We start from the raw sequence: 19078 nt of genomic DNA, 5'->3' as shown, positions 1-19078 counted from the left end.
ATAAAATCTGAAGTTAGACAAAGCAATAATGCAACAAAAGCTATCAATGGCAGCCGAACTGTGTGCAACCAAACTGCACATCATGGAGCTGTATTATTACTTGGTGGAAATTGCTATGAATGTGATCTTCAAGTTCCCGTCTTAATTCCAGATTTCTCTCGCAAGAGTAAGACCAATCGATAGATTTGCAATATTATGTTTGAGTACTCGTGAATAATCTATTTCCCAACAAGTTCCAACAACTTTTATCAAGGGCTCCGAGTCCCAAATAGTTTGAAGATTCTCCAGGTCAGTTTATATCATTTGTCATTTCATTTCTAATCGCTAATGTTGCCTGGCTACATGACTGAGTGGCGTCTTGGCCTTCAGTCAGAGCCCCGGGTGATTTTACTGTTCTTAACATCCCTGTAATTCTCATACCACACACAACGCTATCCTCCACAACAATAACACACTGTTTCATATACATGGCAAATGCCACCCACCCTTGTCGGACAAGGGCTGCATCAGGCTAGCAACAACCACGCGAATTTTCGAAACACCTACTAAAGATTTTAACGGTGCCAGACGTGTTATTTATACTATGCTGTGATATCACCGAGCGGGTTGGCCGTGCGGTTACGGTCGCGCAGCTGTGAGCTTTCATTATGGAGATAGTGGGCTCGAAAACCCCACTGTCGGCGACCCAGGAGATTGTCATCCGTGGTTTCCGATTTCGGAACCAAGCAAATGCTGGGGCTGTAAGGCCACGGCCGTTTCCTTCCCACTCCTAGCCATTTTCTATCCCATCGTCGCCATAACACTTATCTGTGTCGGTGCGACGTAAAGCAAATTGTAAGTTGTGATATCTTCAGCGGCAAGTAGCAGCAAGTCTTTAAATGTATGTAAAAGATCATTGTTATACCGCAGTCAAAATAACATCTGAAGTTATTTACAGATACGTATCCATTCAACAAAAGCTGCCTATGCCAGGATTTAATTTTAAGACGCCGACCGCGTAAGCCCATGGATATATTTTTAATCCCCTTAATTTCTGCAAGCAGCACAGACGTTATGAAACTGACACGCTGAAATTTCCGAACCTAATGCTTACACTCGATTTATCTAATATTACCCACGGCATTATATGCTACATACTGCCTCCCAAATTTCACGGCGATCTAGCCTAAAGTAAACCTTGCGCATACAAGACTTGCAACGAATCATTATCTACGTTCAACTTGAAATACCATTCCTCCCACTTGCCAAACGTCATGGAAGGATACCTGTCCTTTCTATGAAATACGTCACATCAATATGCTAACCTCAAAGAACGGGTTACGGTGAATTAGCATCGATATCATCAGCCCTTGGACAGCAAGAACCACCATTTGCAGAAGCAACGGTCCTCATTAATGGAAATTTGTTCTCTTTTGTATCTCCTCTTCTCATATTATGAATATCACGACTTCCTTGCATGAGAGAGGGGAAAAAAGTAACTCAGCCCAGGATTCGTTTGCAATTCCCATTTCCAATATCTAGTGAGCGAATTCCGTGTTTGGGAATACCAAGGGAATATCTCGAGTCCTAATCACGGAAAATGGAGAGTAGCATAACAGTAGAGTCAGTTCTGGGAACTATTGGAGTTTTGAATTACTGAAAGTTTGTTTGCGTCTCGTGCACTACTGGAACATCAGCCTGCCAATATACAGGGTTATTCATTTAAGATGTTACACGAAAATAACGTCTAAATCATTGAATATATCGGTATTCTGTTTTCGTATTCGTAAATGATACCAAGGGGCTTGTAAAATAATGTGCTATGTATTATCATGGGGTGAATATTAGCCGAGATATTGATACTAACTCATTTTAAAATGGAACGGCACAAATACATACAGCTGGCCTGAAAGTTCAACTACGCACAAGTTCAAATATGTCATTTTCAAAATCGGACAGTTACTTTTTGAGATTCCGCATCGGACACCGTGCAGTCGGGCAAGGGCATATTGACGCGCAAGCAGTTTCCTGGGTGTGATTCCAGCCAGAAAATGGCTATCGGCCATATAAACATATCGTCCATATGTGATGGGTTCGCAAAGTGTGTCTCACAGGCGAACTTATGACAGGACAGAGAGGGTTGATGTTTTAAAAGGAATAGAATAATTACCTTGGCTTAAAAGGAACATAACGAAAGCTATAATTGTCACTGGTTTGCGTGTTCAGTGAATACTACTGTATGAATTGAGAAATAAACATACCTAACACAGGACACCTGAATAGCTCCTTCTAGAAAAGCAAATGAATAATGTCCGAGGTAGACTTCATTGGGAATGATCCTAAGGGCATGGGAACGGGAACATAACGTGTATTCGGGAGAGCGCAGGTTCGAGTCCTGCCTCGCCCGACCTGAAAGTGATTTTCATGGTGTCCCATGTTGAACACCAGGCAAAATGCCGGACTGGTACCTTTGACATAATCCACGGCCGACGTCCTTTCCAAATTCTTCCCATTCCCATTCGTGGGGAAAGACCCTAAATTGAGCGCAACCTGTTTCATATGGATTTCAAAACAAATAAAAAACTAATCCCCCTTCCCCGTTGTGTGTTCGCCAGTCATACAGTAACGTTGCACATCCAGGGTATGTTGCGGTATATCGCATTGTATGTACGATAGTTTACAGTACATGCCAGGTATCAGTTCTGTGGCTGGAATCAATGCCAGGAAACAACTTGCGTGCCAATACGTCGTTTTTATTGATCTCAAAAAGTAAATGTCCGATTTTGAAAGTAATTACATATTAGAACACGTACTCAGTTGAACGCTTAGTACAGCTGTACGCATTAGTGTCGTTCCATTTAAAAATATGGAGTTAATATAAGTATGTTATTAATTGCCCCATGATAAGAAGTAGCAAATTATTTTACAAGCCCCTGGGTATCATTTACGAATATGAAAACAGAATACCGATATATTTAATGGTTTAGAAGTTATTTCTGTTCAACATAAGTCAATAACCCTGTATAACACCGACAAGGCTAAAGAGAGACCCACAGCCTCTTCGCAAGAAAGTCTAGCAATACAACTCAGGAGGTCGTCACGCTGACCCTGTGCCCTGAAATATCTCCAGAATGTCAGGCAGGGAAGAGCTCTAAGTGGACAGCCTGTGCTACAGGGTTTCTTGTAGCCTATACGAGCAACACATTCGTAGCTATCTGAAATCACTGCATTAGCTTCACAGTGAGTCAAAATGAAACTCCTACACTAGAGGAAAGCTTGTTTATTTGGAGTCAACAGAAAAATATAACCTTTACTTTATTTTAGTCTTGGTTCTGATTTAACGAACATTTCTATACCAAGTTACAAAGTAAATCAACTCCTATTTCTTATACTTACAAAGAAAATTAATACATTATTCTTAAACACACATGAAACATGTTACCTCAAGTAAAACTTATACACCTTCAAGTAGTTCCTGAGCGATCTCTAATAACACAATATTTTTAACAGTGAATACTTTGTTGGATACCCTTTCACGGGTCTTAAACGGTTAGGCATATACCTTACAAACTTTTCGCAATAAGATGGATCTATTTTCTTCCATTCTTCACATAAAGCCATTTTCAGACCATCTTTGTTCGAAATTTGGTGTTTTCTTATCGCTACTTCCAAGTAATGCCATAGATTTTCTATCACATTTAAGTCTGGTGACTGTGGAGTTGTCTCGGATACCTTTGGGTAATTAATAGAGCTGTCATGTCTGTACTTTATGATCTTTGTGCTTCGGGTCGTTATCTTGGTAATACTTACATCGATCAAGTAATCCAAGCTTTTGAGCACTAGGTCGTAAATGTTTCTTCAGTGTATTTAGATACACATGATCTATGGTCACATCAATAAAGTCAACTCTCCTGGTACACTAGGTGACGTGCACCCCCAGACAGTTACACTACCTCCACCATGTTCGACACTTGACGTCGATTGCTAGGTTTCAACTCCTCATTTGGTTTCCTCGAGACATTAAACTTTTCACCTGATCCGAAGGGATTGTATTTGCTTTCATCTGCAAAAATAACGGTCTTTCAGAAGTCAAAATCTTTTTCTATATGCTCCTTAACGAAGTTCAACCTTTTCTTCCTATTAATATTGCTAACAAATTGGTTTCTCCTAGCTATTCGTCCATGCCTGTTACTTTTCTTTAGGATAAGTCTAATAGTTTCTGAATGTGCTCTTTTGTTGCTATGTTCCTCAGCCATCACAGCCAGTGTCTGAGCGCTAACCGATGGATTTTTCTTCACTTGTCTTACTATCCAACGTTCCTCCCTGAGGTTGAAAACTTCTCCCACTCTGTCGTTATTTTGAATGCTGCGTGTACTTAAATAAATTTATAACGCACTGTACAGTTGCATGTCTCCTGTTTACAAGTTTACCAATTTCTCGAAGTGATTTTCCTCTCTTGTGGTGAAAAATCATCAGTTCTTTCTTCTTTCGAAAACTGTCCTCTCTGACGCCCCATGGTAGCAGCGGAACGTGTCTGTACTTTACAACTCTCCACAACAAACTGAATGTGGTGTAAAAACACAAACAGAGCATTTGTACTACCCTCTTATTTGCCCACATAGGACTGTATGAGTTTAATTTTGACGTGCCCCAGCAGCATATAGCCTGTTATATCTTGCTAAGTTAAGGGATACGCTAACTAGTAGTGTTGGCTACTGAATGAATGATTCGAAGCAGTGTATCGATTCATTTAAGTGTCCGAGTGAATCGATTCACAGGAACGGCGAGCTCACGGCACACGATTCAGCTTACTCCCAGCGGACAGTGCTGAGTGGCGCACTCACTGGACGTTGACGGGGAGCCGAGCTTCCGCTGCAGCGAGACACTGAATCATGGCACATCGAAAGAATCGTGAACGAGCGCGGCTCAGTGAGACACATGATACACACGGCTCCTTATCGGCTCACTGGACACGCGGAGAGCCGAGCTTCCGCTGCAGCGAGACATACAATGAGCCATCCTACACTGAAAGAATCGTATGCTATAATGGACTCTCGAGCTCAGCTCATTTGAAAATAATACCCATTTTCATTCACTGTCCTCTTCTTACAGGGAGGTTTAAATAATAGATGGATTTATTTGCAGTGTTAAAAAGGTAGTCACAACATAATTCTGAAGTAGCTAGTAAGTAGGTAGGCTATTAGGTTATACTATTTATTAGTTTAATGAATCTTAGTATTATAACTTAGTTGACATTTGACAATTAAACTCGACTCTAGCCTGTCCTATGACTATGAGTCATGCTCATGACCACTCAAAAGTACCTGTTTTATATTTTGGAAGAACGGCTCAGTATTCTCTCAGTTCATATGTCACATCGTTGCACAAGACTTCAATCATATGTGGACAGACGCAATAACAGTATGTTGAATCAGAAGACCAGCGGGCTACTGTACATCTCGGGTAGCCTATACAAAATACGACGATTAAAAAAAATCCTCAGCTGATAGAAAAATACTTTTTTTAAATGACTGAGCGAGTTGTCGTGCGGTTAATATCGCGTGGCTATGCGCTTGCATTCGGGGGATGGTGGGTTCGAATCCCACCGTCGACAGCCGTTAAGATGGTTTTTCCGTAGTTTCCCCATTTTCACACCAGGAAATGCTGGGACTGTACCTTAATTCAGGCCATGGCTGCTACCTTCCTAATCCTAACCTTTCCCACCCTGCGTCGCCGGAAACCTTCGATGTATTAGAGTAACTAGCATTTTTTCTAAGAAAGGAGTTCATTGTATGAAGACCAGATGGCAGCTGCGAGCACTGAATGCTGTTGCTGCTGTCTTACCAGCACATACTACACAGATGCAGTAGGAGCGGTGACCAGTGAGCCGTGAATCGGATCACTGTATCGATTCAGTAACGTGAACGGAATCAAATGAATCGATTCAGTAAAATGAATCGAATGTCCCATCACTACTAACTAGCCTGTGATGGCTTAATAATTCAAGACATACCTTTATTGTTCCACATATAAAATGCGAACATAAATTAATGTCCACATTTCCATTCATAAACACATACATGTTACATGGGTGTATGAGTTTACTTTGACTCACTGTATGTATTCTTCCATAATGAGACGGTTCAAATCAATGACAAAATATGCCCTAACAAGAAGTTTTCGCGTAAATAGTAATTAATTACTAAATAATCAGTAGAGGACTGCGAAATTATCTGTGCCAAGCACTACGACGCAAGGGCGGGATCAGTCGAACGACGCAGATTCCCGTATTTGGGTTTTGTACACTCAATACGGAATAATAGCATACAATAGTCAAAGGAGTCGTAACGTACAGAACAGAATATATAGGATAAAATAGTTTTTCCATTGTGCCTTTCACCGTTCAATCAGCAATTCTCCGCGAATTAACCAAAGGCCCCCCTACAATATTTTAATTGCAGTTAACGCGGTGGCTTCTTCTGCTTCAACGCCTCTTACCCAATACAAAGTTAACCATCGGTTTCTAAGCTTACCCCTCTTTCTGTTGCCTTATACGGCTGATATACACTGTTCTCCATTATGTTCCCTAAAATCCACCACAAGCCCAAATCCGTGCTGCAGTATGTCTTCATATATTGGTCAGAACAAGTGTGTTAGTCTGATCAAAATTGTCAATATGAAGTATGAGCTGCACTAGAAAGTCATTCTGCACATAGCCAATCCCTGTGATGAATGGCGTGGAACTGTAGGATATTGTACACTCGTGATCGCAAGAATTCCGGGTAGAAAGGAAAACAGATGACGTTTGGGCGTACATTTTGGCCAACCCTGATGATGAAGGGGAAGTAAGAGAGGCAACGTCACATGCATTCGTCGTCCAGGAGGTATGGCCTGTTCCATTACGCACTCAGGTCACTCCCAACACCATTTTCTCGGGAACTGATTAAGATGTCTCCATGATTAAACATTCTGGCTATACTGGCTTCTCCTAATCGAGGAAAACTTTCTTTTTTTGCTATTTGTTTTACGTCACACCAACACAGATAGGTCTTATGGCGACGATGGGATAGAAAAGGCCTAGGAATGAGAAGGAAGAGGCCGTGGCCTTTAAGGTACAGCTCCCGCATTTGCCTGGTGTGAAAATGAGAGACCACGAAAAACCATCTTCAGGGCTGCCCACAGTGGGGTTCGAACTCACTACCTTCCGCATGCAAGCTCACAGCTGCGCGTCCCTAACCGCACGGCCGACTCGCCCGGTACACAATTAACTGTAATTTAAGAAATGTGCACGATGTAATCCCATTCATTCATTGTTTGATCAGTGCTGACAGTAACTCCATTGGACCAGTTTTACGAACACCCTTGCGTCTCCGTTGATCATAATTATTTAATACCAGATTTTTTTACTTTGGTTGTTGAGGATAAAAAAATAATTTTATTATCATCATTAATACACCCTTTGGGAAATAAACTCAGCAGTTATTTAAAATTCAACGGCTTCATAGAGGTTGAAAAATGGCCAGTAGAATATTTTTATACTACATGGCAGTGCGTGAAAAGAAAAGAAAGGAAAAGACTGACCTACTTAGCACGTCTTCCCCTGTGAATAATTTATAGATCTGCAATGTTTTTTCGGCAATATAGAATAGCACACAGCACCTAGACACATTCCAATACCGATCATGAACTGACTCGCATGAATACGGATCTCTCATATAATTCAGTGTTTCCAACCTGCTAAAACAATGGAGTTTCATACAGACGTGAAAATACTCAGTCCGTGACTGTTGCAAGTTTTTAGTGCTTTTACTCTACCGTCTTACTAGAAGACAAAATTCTGGTTTTAGATACGAAGATACCACGAAGAGGGCACGAAGAGCTTTAAAACTCGCAGAAAATCGGGGCAACTTGAGAAAGCAACTAGAGGGCAAGGCAGCTCTTTTAGAAGCCAGAAATGAAAATCCTTTCCTATTAACGAAGTAATGAATAACAATTCTTTCCGTTTTTCCCTGATTAGTTCCCTCCAATCATTTGAATGGCTAAAAAATATTATTTGTAAGGAAAACTAGGGCCTAGTGCACTGTTTAAGATTATACTCTACTTTGCATTTTATGCAAATACAATTATTTTCGTGTGCAGAAAGCGTTCATTTTATTCATTTACTTTTTTCTTACAAAATGTATTCCTTTGTTTCTAAGATATTTTACTGTGATATTACGAGAATCTTATGTTTATGTATTATTACCTATCATTCTTTTATTTTTGGATGGTGAATAATACTCATTTACATATCTTTTAAATGTAAGCATTGTTTCTGTCTTGTATTTTGTAAGTCATTTTTAACCCATTTAATTTCAAATAATTACGTTAAGAAAAACGAATGGTATATTTCAGTAAAAGGGCAGGCCCTAAATCTTTAAATGAAACAGGTACCGTCTTTCACCTTAATTTCTTGCGTTCAAATTTGATATCCGTGTATATTTTAGTGCAAAGTATACCGATTCTTCTTCTCACACTGCCTGTATGTGTTTTAAAGTATTTAAATTTAACAGGGCCAATATTGACGAAAGTAAGGGTCGTTCTTTCTTACAATGGTTAAGCGCGATGATAATGAAGGCATGGTCGAGACCGCTAACGTGTCAGCCAGCCTACGCACACAAGAATTACAAAGAAACTGGAGAATTTGACTCAATGAGTTGACATACACACGTCTGTTGCCCTGAAGGGCTCCCCTCATTCTCCTCTCTCGTTATCAAGCCATGGGACGTACGAGCAGGCGGGAAGCAAGTACCTTTTCCTCCGCGTGTTTCGTTCATGCTAGATAACCCGTACTTTATTCTCTCCACCTCCCGCCATTCTTCAGATGTGTGCATGTGTTACGCGTCTGATGGATGTGACCAACGAGAGAGTGAGTGTGTAAGCAGGTACTGGGCGGTTCCGAGGGCTGTACCGATTTATTGCCTGAAATGAATATTTCTGGCCACTAGATACTAAAGATCTGGAGCCTATGTTAATGTATAGATTTCAGTGGGCTTGGCGGTCCGATACGTAATAGCACATTCTGGCTCGGTAATTAAAGAATTCTCCCTTTCCTCATTTCCACAGGACGCCTTTTCAGTCAGGCGCGGATATTTTACGACGGCTGATGTCAAAACTGTTTGGGATCGAACCAATCTACGAGCTGAGGGCCTAACATACACACCTACATATCTAGTTACGTTACATTATACAACTTCACTATCGAAGCAGAAGAAAATGTACAGCTTCTATTGCAGTGTTCACTTTTTAGCCTTTATCTCTCTAATCAGAATACCCTCTAGTCCATGGCCTCCCAAACGCCCAAAATCTCACGCGTGCAAACTGAGGCGCAGAGGTTCTGTGCACCGTGCGTCGGTCCGATTCGGCTGGGCTCGAACCAGCGTTTTGTCTCGGGGAGACTCGGCTAAGCTCGGCTCAATTCGGCTCGGATGTGGAGCGCTGCGGAGCAAGTGAGGAAGGGAGAGACAGGTGGAGCTTGCGAGACAGGCGTAGGGAGAGACACAGCGCTAATACTCAAAACTGAGGAGTGGGGGTCTGCACTCTGGTCAACCTAGCGAAGTCGTCTTTTGCATTTTGCGATGCGCAATGCACCGGTGCATGCACACAGAGATCCTGCTCTAGACGTTGTTCTTACCTGCCTTCGCCCCACACACATTTTCACTACTTGAGTCTCCACTGCTTTCGCTTCTGAACAACCTTATGAGCCTAGAAACGGACTGATGAAGTAAGCGTCTCCAAAATCCTCTATTTACAACTAGCTGTTTGGCCTCGTTCGGTTCCACAGCTCTTATTAAATCATTAAAAACTGAGTAATCACTGTCTCCTTGGTCCCCCTCTATTTCTCTGTCCTTCCGTGGCAGAGTCCGTTATTCTCCTAACAAATCTAACCTCCACCCGCATCACATTCACCACCGTAGCCACTTTATGCGTACAGCTTCATCCATAGAGTTTATTCCTAACTTAGTCCGGCTCCATGGCTGAAGGGTTTGCATGCTGGCCTTTGGTCACAGAGGTCTCGGATTCTATTCCCGGCAGGGTCGGGAATGTTAACCCAATTGGTTCATTCCGCTAGCACGGGAGCTGGGTGTGGGTGTGTGTGTGTGTGTCATTTCATCATCACGCACAGGTCACCCACGGGAGTCAAATCAGAGGACCTCCATCTGGCTAACAGAAATTGTGCTCGGACACTCCCGGCAAGAAAAAGCCATACGCCATTTTATTTCATTCCTAAGTCGTTATATCCTCATAACGAGTGCCTTCCTGCCATTGGTGCCACCTGTTTGAACCTGCAATCATTCTTGTTACTTTCACGTCCGTTAAAAAGCTTATGAATAAATATATCGAGATTCTACGCAGTTCTCGCTCCCGTACAGCGAGGACTCCCTGAAAACAGACCGATGTAAAGATTTTTTCGTCAGGGAACTCACGTAACTTTCTTACAGAATACCATTAATCGTTGCATCTCAATTTAATTTACTGTACGTACTGGGAGAATAATCATCCCAAATATTTTAAATGATTTACGCGTTCCAGTTTAAAATTCCCGCTCTGACCTCTAATATTAAAGTCTTAATTGCAGAATATATTTTCAAGTTACAAGATAATTCATTGCAGGCTTTCTGCACAGTCTGCCATGAAGATAAAGTCGCCGGCATAGATCACACTGCTTACAGGTCTAACCCCTATAACAAGTTCAAATAACGAATCCATTTCAACACCAATTTTCAGTGCTGCATGACTGTCAACATCAATGTATTTGATTGCCTGTAACAACCCACCCCAAATCCTACAGAATGGATAACATCCTTTCCCTTGGTACTGTATTCATGTGCCTTCTAGAGATCTACAACAACTTGGTGGCGATTATTGTTTTAAGAGGAAATACAACTGGGAAACCATTCATTACTTACGCTAATCAGAAGGAAAATGAACGAAGTCCAATCCTTCGAAAAATGAAGGTATCAGCAAAAGGAAGAGAAGAACCACAGAGGGCGTGAACATGAAAGAATCCCTAGGCCTCGCAAATCTAATATCGTCGGGGTCGAAAGAGAACAAGATTTGACCAAGAGCGGCCCGGACAGGAAAGATGAAAGCGAGGATCCTGACAAATGGAAGCAATGCCAAACTCGGCTAGAGAACCTGTGGTCTCCAAACCACGCTCCCAAGATGAAAGCCTAAGGGACCCTTTCAGTAACTTTTTGCGATACGCAGAGGATACCGTGGACGAACTCTACCGCTCTCACCCACAGGGTGTTAATAATAAATACGGTGATATTGATGACGATATGGATGAAAGAAAGAAAAAGAGAATTGGGACAACATAATCGCCGCATAAAGTAGTACAGTATAGGCTGTGAACACAACTGGGTTCCTAAAGGATTAATTACTATAAAGGTGCTGTTCAGTACACAAAATATTTTCAAATGAAGGGTTGTACGAGTGTCCACCCTCCACAAACGACGGGAAGGTGAATTTCAGAGATAACAGTTAGCTAATGTGTTAAATGATGTCTATAGAGCTAACAGTTCCTCATCCTCTATGACTACAAAACCTCTTTGAGAACTTGTCCCTGAACAAAATGCACACAAACAAGTTTATCCCTAAACCAGCACAATAGTCAAAAGCAGGTACACACAATGGCATTGTTCAGAATGTGTAAAAGGACCAAGTTTCTAGCGACTATATTTTTAACTTCATGAAAATATGTATACGGAAAGAACGTCTTGTGAAGGAAGCTATACTAAAGAACGTAATGCAATCAACAAAATTATGTTTGTAAACTTAAATGTTAGCCTGACAAATTGTGTATCTCGAGTTATGTAGCCTATACGAAAGTCGTAAATAGGTTGTTCAATGTGTGTATGTGCGCGTGCGTCTGAACATCATACGGAAATTGGCTAAACACAATTTCTCTAAACTCCGTATTTAAGTTCATGGATATCCAAAGAGTTCTTTGGGCTATATATTATTCAATTCGTGGCGTAGCAATATTAAGGAGACCAAAACAGGAATTTTTAAATTTCTCGCTAACGGTAGCATTATCGAAGAACTGTATTATGCAAGTTGTATATAGTATTATATCCAGTATTAAGTTATTTTACCGGAGATATTCTCGAATGTTACATTTTTCACAAACTTGCGTGTACATCCGGAAATATTAATTCTATCTGAAAAGTGTTCAAAACGATGATAGAAAATACATTTTTAAAATTTTCATGTATAATAACCTTTCTTCCAACCAGCTATGATAATAATAATAATAATAATAATAATAATAATAAAGACGTCTTAGTTATGGCTAAATGGTTAGCATGCTGGCCTTTGGTCCAAGGTGTCCCGGGTTCGATTCTCGGCCGGGTCGGAGATTTTATAAATCGTTAATTCCTATGACTTGGGGAATGGATGTTTTGTGCCGTCTTCAGCTTTAGAATTCACCTTGGGTAGGGCCTCATCCCCGCAGAGGGAAGTTAATGAAGATTATCGAAATAAGAAAAATGTACGGTAAGACCACTCAAATAATGAAGGGGAAAAATGTATCATAAAAAGGGCTACTAGAAGCCTAGGCCTCGAAGGGTTTAATAACACTGAGCTGGAAGAAAACGAAAAGTGGTGGCCTAAGTCGTCAGTCCCTGAAACTTGCTAACAGTAACATTACACTCACCGACTATTAATGTTTGTTTAGGTGGGCTTTTGTCTCTTCTGTGCCACGCAACTCCACTAGATGGTACTACTGCTACAATTATACGTAAACTAAACCGTCAACCACAGCTATTTAATAGATGCCAATGGTGACGCTTAAAAACCGTGAGCAAAACTGAAGACATCATTCCAAAATGATTGATGTTGAGATGCTATAATCACCTGCCTCCCAAAACTACCATGAGCGAAAGGAAATAGCACAGTACCGTTTCCTACCCCGACTATTTCCACATCCTTTCGTATCTGTTTATACTGTACTTTTAATAACAGCCTCTTCAAATTTTTGTTCCAAACAAACTGGGTAAACAGTACTTTTATTCGGGAGTTTCACGGAAATTTGAAGATAGGGTTCACGAAAATGCCCAAGAATTAGAAACTGAGCAGCGATGTCCACCCACCCCACTCCACCAATTCCTGGTCATCGGTATGAACTACAGCGCTTTAGAGTCGTATGTCCAAGCCAGGCATGAAATAAAATAAATAAGTTAGGGAGTGAATAATAAACTTTCAATTTCAAGATTTGAAGATATATTTATCAGGTGGGCAATCCTGTGAAATTATTCTCGCTGCAGAAGGAAAAAGATAATGTTCCGCCACCATTCTGGCACGATGTGCAGGATCTCCGTTAGATGAAAATAACCGGTCGATGCCAAAATGAAAGCAAAATAAGAACCCTGTTTGGGGAGATAGTTTTCATAATGTTGGAATGTACGAGGGAAATGACCTTGTAAACGTGTCCCGCCAAATGCGATGCGCACGTGTGTGATCCATGACTCAGCTTGCAGGCAAGCAGACAGACTGATTTCAGTGTGACATACAGCGACAGTTGGCACGGAAGGCTTCATGGCGCCGCAGTTGGATCACATCCAGACTGGGGCACTTGACGTGACGCAACAGCACGCACCAGTGTTCAAAATTACCATTTTCTTATTTGATACCTCTACAACAGAAATTAAACAAACCTCAATGGAAATATGACGACACAACAGACTTCTCACAGAACGTTTAAGGCTATTGGTCAGGTTACTTTGACTGCCGGTATTCTTGTCAGTTATCTCACTCCGAACACAAGAGTTTTATCATCAGATCCGTGTATCTGTGATATGTATTGCTGTGGTGTTATTATTTTAAAGGCTTGACAATTCTATAACTTACGTCTATATAGAACGAAAACTCTGTTCGAGTACACGGAAGATAGTCTCAGTCAGAGCCCGAATTCTAACCTTGATTCTCGAAACAGCGCAGCTTCCTTAGTCTAGACAGCGAGTTATTTTAAAATACCAGAATAAAGTTGAGAGAAATAAATTCTGCTGGGTCATTAGAGGAACTTTGGATCAGTTTGGACAATGGCGAGAATAAACTTTAACACAACAGAGTTGCCTGTTCAATCCTGGCTCAGTCCGGTGGTATTTGAAGGTGCTCAAATACGACAGCCCCGTGTCGGTAGATTTAATGGCACGTGAAAGAACTCCTGCGGGACTAAATTCCGGCACCTCGGCGTCTCCGAAGACCTTGAAAAGTAGTTAGTGGGACGTAAAACAAATAACATTATTATTAGAGTACATTGCGAAAAATCAGGGAGTTTTCCTTCGGACACAAGACTGAAAATGTTATACAGGATAACATTATATTACTCCTCAAAACGAAATATGAAGCAATATCATTAATTTCCAGATAACACCAATAAAAATATTCTTCAGTTTATTACAGGTACTTCCAGGGTACCTAGAGCCACCGAGATGATTTAGGGTTTTGACCGGGTTTCCTAAGGCTGTTCTTGCTGATGTCTAGTGATTTTTGAGTGAAAATTCCTATTCGGGATCCACCGGGAAACGAACTCGAAACCGAATCGCGCCCCCGTCCCTTTCCTGAAGCACCTACGATATTCTGACATACTATCGAAAGAAGGTGCTATCTGACACGCTGTACTATTGCACGTGGAAAATTTCACGGCATGCTCATGAAGGTAAAGTGTAGTCCCGACACCATATATTTAGACTAGAGGAGTCTTGTACCCGGCTATACAAAAACTTAACATTTTCACTTATGTATGACATGTATACCGGTACTGTAAGTCTAGTTCGCTTATATTGCATGCCAGTCCATCAACTAAGCCCCAGTAAATTGAAAAGCCGAACTAACTTCAATTTCTCTGGTAAATGCAGTCAAAACAGCCTCATCAATGTTATGCAAATACATTGAAACTTATCTAGAAATGATTCATTTGACGTATTTCACCACTAACTTAGTCATACGCATATTGCCTACATTAAACATTTTTCGTTTTACAGGGAAATCAAATGTTTTCCTAGAATATCGAGATTCAGTCAGAGTAATAAGGAGAATGTTCTGATAATTAGATCTCGCAACCTACACAAAATTTTATGAAATATCATACTGAATGGAGCCTCCGTGACTCAGACGGCAGCGCGTCGGCTTCTCACCGTTGGATACAGTGGTTCAAATCCCGGTCACTCCATGCGAGATTTGTGCTGGACAAAGCGGAGGCGGGATAGGTTTTTCTCTGGGTACTCCGGTTTCCACTGTCATTTTCATTCCAAGAACTCTCCATTCTCATTTCATAGCATCTATCAGTCATTTGGGAGTGGCGACCCCATCGTACTAATAGCCTATAAATATGATTAATTCATTACATCCATAGCCTATAAATATCATTCATTCATTACATCCCTGACACGATCAATGGCTGGAAAACGGATTGTAGGTTTTTCATTTTCATCATATAGAATGCAAGGAGTAAAGTTTAATGATACCGTAATCCTGTGATATTAATATACGATAGAAACAATCTAGTTCGAGAACAGTTTAATAAGGTACTATTATTATTTATTTAGCGTATGATGAATACAATATTATTTACAATATATACAACTACCATCTCAAGCTCGTAACTAAAGTTCCATGTCAAAATTTAATAGCCAGAGAAGAGCTTCGTTTGAGACACAGTTTAAGTCCTCAATAGAGCCTCTGTAACTACGCGAAGGACACTCAAATGCAAGGTATTCCACTGTCTGTTCCCCTTGTCCGCAGTCACGTTTAAATATACTTATAGAAATAGGCTACTATTTCCTGAGTGCACGTTCGTATCGTAATTGCTGGAGGTGAGGACGAGGCATGTACGCTGCATTTCGCAACGTGTGAACTTACCGATTTTTCGAAGACGAGTTTTTACCTAACATATATCTGACCACCGTATAATTTGAAAATCACCACTCATTTGATGATGATGCTAGTTTAGAGGGGCCTAATATCTAGGTCATAGGCCCCTATGGTACGAAATGCGATTATAATTAAAAGTACAAAATTCATCCACTGACCAGAATTCAAAACGTGATGAGAAATGAAGTGATGAATATGAATTTAAAACAATCAGTGGGTAAGACGCGCAATGCCTCACATTCCCAGAAACAATATCACTGACCAAGGGACTGCTTCCATAGCCCAATCCTGAATCGATGATGCTTGTCTAAATGGGTCAATATCTAAGTCAACGATCCCGCATAATAGCACTTGTCGCTAGTAAAGGAGAACCAAGGTTTTTCTCAAGTTGCGGTACTAATCAAATAGCATAAACTCACTGTGTTCCGAACATTATGGTACTACTCACAAGTATTATACGTCGTATTAGGTAACGCAGACCTATGGTGTTTCTCACAAAATGGCGCCACGCATAGCCAACGCAAACCGATGAGGTTCCTCACCTAGGTGTACTACTCACGGGCGCCGATATTCCCGTGGTGTTCCTCATATGGTGGGTACTAATCACAGGCAACGCAGACCCACGGTGTCCCTCATATAGTGGTACAACTCCCAGGCTACGCCCAGACCCGCGGTGTTGCTCACATGGGTACGATTCACGGGTACTGGAAACCCACAGTGATCCATCCTCTGCTGCTACTAAGCACAAACCTATTGTGTAGGCCTACCTAATATAGTGGTACTACTCGCAAGTAAAGGCGGCCCATGGTGTTCCCCGCGTGATGGTACTAATCAAAAGTAGTTTCATGGTTCTAAGACAAACATCTCTTGGTCGTCCTTTTTAGTCACCTCTCACGATAGGCGGGGGATACCGAGGGTGTATTTTCCGTCCACGTCCCCCACCCACAGAGGGTTGAGAAAGAAAAAAAAGAAGAAAGAAGGGATCCGTCACTTCGAAAAATGAAATAACGGACGAAGAAAGGCAAGGGCCACGAAGGGCGTGAAAATGAAAGACTCCCTAGGTCTCGAATGCTCTAATACTGTCGGGGGTCGGAAAAGAACGAGAGTTGACCAAGGGAGGTCGGACAGGCTAGACGAAAGTGAGGAGCCTGGCACAAGTAAGTGGAAGCAATGTCAGGACTTAGCTAAGGGCCCCGTGGTCGCCAATCCACACTCCCAAGTTGAAAGCCCCTTGGGCCCTTTTAGTCGCCTCTTACGACAGGCAGGGGATACCGCAGGTGTATTCTACATGTGCGTCCCCCACCCGCAGGGGGTACGCCCCTCATTTAGTAATAGTTTTGCTTTGTTTAGGGTGAAACAATATAACAGATGTGACGTTTTCAAATTACATTCTGGTCTTATTTAGGACTAGTTTGTTCCCCGTCCTTTGCTACGAAATTCTAAATTGTAGAAATTCTATATGAAGTAGTGTAAACGTTGTAAGATTTTGATAGCATGATAGCAATATTAACGCAATAAAGCGGGTTTTAGTGCGTGCCTGCGCAAATAGTCTACAAATTCAAAGGAAAATGATTAATGATAAATATTAATACGAATGTGTGTGTGCCAGCTCTCGAATTAAACAGTACAGCTTCCGCCACTTTTGGGGATACTTTATTCGTTCAAAGTAAGGATATCACACTCCAACCCTCAAAATTATACGTCAATAGAGAAACATTGTCTCGAAAAATTATTAGAGTTACGACGAAAATTAATAAACATTTTTCTAGTAAATTGAATTTTTAGTACACATGTTCCGCTCAAATGTTTAACTCTTCAGCAGCTTCACTTTCAGCCCCAGGCGTACGCTTTCCTTGATTCACATTTTCTTCCGCTTCATGGCCAGCTAGAGAGATAGTGTGTTATACAAAATCACAGAAAAACATCTTTTTCTGGAATACTATTAGAATTGCGAAGAAAATTCTTCGAAACTTTTTTCTAAGAAATGGAATTTTAAGTACACTCGCCGACTCCATTACTTAATGGAACTAACCGTTTACGTACCGTATTCACCTTTAAGGGTCTCAGGTGTACATTTTCCTATGCTTTGTTTCACATTTTATTTCCCTACAGGACCTCTAAGATTGTAGTAATAAGTAGCCTATATGTTAACCAAAGGTTCCAGTTCTATGCTTGCTAAATTTGAGCACGATACGTCAAGTAGTTTTTATGTGAAAGAAACCAAGACAAAGAGACCAAGGATAAAACATGAGACAATACAGTAAAACCATTTTCTCGTGAAGTATTGAAAATGCGAAGAAAATTCACATACACTTTTTGTCTGGGAAATCCAATTTCAGGTACATTTTGTGCACTCATTGTTCAATAGCGTACCGGCATTCCAATTGTAAGGGTTCCAAGCGTACGTTGTCCTCTTGACTTGCATCACATTGTCTTTTGCTAGATAGTCCGCGTAAAAGATAGTGTAAGTAGCCTGAGTGTTATCAGCTATAAGCCTGCCACGTTTGAGCTCCATCAGTCAAGTGAAAAAACCAGACTGGCAATCATACAAACTTTGAGATTTGTTATTACTGCATCCCCCCCCCCCCTAAATCACGGTTCTCGTGGGAACCCTTTGATAATCCGGGATGATGAATATCCTATGTTACCCGGAATGATTATATCTTTCAAATGGTGAAAGAAATTTCAGAATCAGTTTGGTAGTTTCTGAGATGACCTGTTACATATAAACAAACTGTCTCTCTATATATCAGTATACAGAAAATTGGGACAAGTATTCGTTTATAGGAAGAGGTACTAGAGATTGGAATAATAAGAGAGATGTTCGATACATTTCTAACTTCCTTGAAAGTATTTAAGGAAACACTAGGTAAACAACTGATAGGGAATCTGCCAACTCTGTCCTAAAGGCAGATCAGTGGTGACATGATTAAGATCAACTCTGCGGACCATCTATGCAGTCTTACACACTATGAGTACGATCATGCTTCAACAAAAGGACCCCAACTCCTGAACAACATCTACTGAAAATTCACTTTGTCTCCGTTTTATCAGATCAAAACTCTCAACATACGAACATAAGTGGGGGAAATCTGGCATTCAAAAGAAGGTAATGCAATTGACAACTGATAATTCAGATTTCACGACTGTTTTTGTGACTAATAATACGACAGAGCGCTTT

At 41.0% G+C, this 19078-nt stretch overlaps 1 protein-coding gene across 8 annotated transcripts in view; it reads right to left on the bottom strand.

Annotated features, from left to right (window-relative positions):
• step (cytohesin steppke) overlaps positions 1–19078 on the bottom strand; it is a 512416-nt gene that overhangs the window by 71198 nt on the left and 422140 nt on the right. The window lies entirely within an intron of this gene.

This window comes from Anabrus simplex, chromosome 6 (assembly GCF_040414725.1).
Source record: "Anabrus simplex isolate iqAnaSimp1 chromosome 6, ASM4041472v1, whole genome shotgun sequence".
NCBI lineage: Eukaryota > Metazoa > Arthropoda > Insecta > Orthoptera > Tettigoniidae > Anabrus > Anabrus simplex.
The sequence above is the reverse complement of the archived record's forward strand: the minus strand, read 5'-3'. Positions and strand labels throughout refer to the sequence as shown.